Source organism: Penaeus monodon, chromosome 27 (assembly GCF_015228065.2).
Source record: "Penaeus monodon isolate SGIC_2016 chromosome 27, NSTDA_Pmon_1, whole genome shotgun sequence".
Taxonomy (NCBI): domain Eukaryota; kingdom Metazoa; phylum Arthropoda; class Malacostraca; order Decapoda; family Penaeidae; genus Penaeus; species Penaeus monodon.
The window spans coordinates 20,942,665-20,942,931 of NC_051412.1; positions in this window are offsets into that span (position 1 = coordinate 20,942,665).

A 267-nucleotide genomic window follows, 5' to 3' on the forward strand; every position below is an offset into this window, starting at 1 on the left:
CATTTTACAATCTTTTCAACCTGTCTGAATGACCTTCAGTGAATCATCTTTGTGCGTCGTCAAATTTTAATAATCCTTGATGATAATCTCAGTTTTTTGACGACTGCGTGTTACATGATTTATTTTTCTGTAACTTTGTTTCCGTATGCGAGATAAAATGAGACGATTTTCTCTTCATTCAATAATTATTAGACGTTTATGTACTATGCAACATAAAGTTTACACATGCACACGTATATCTGTCTATATACGAGTGCAAGTGCGCGC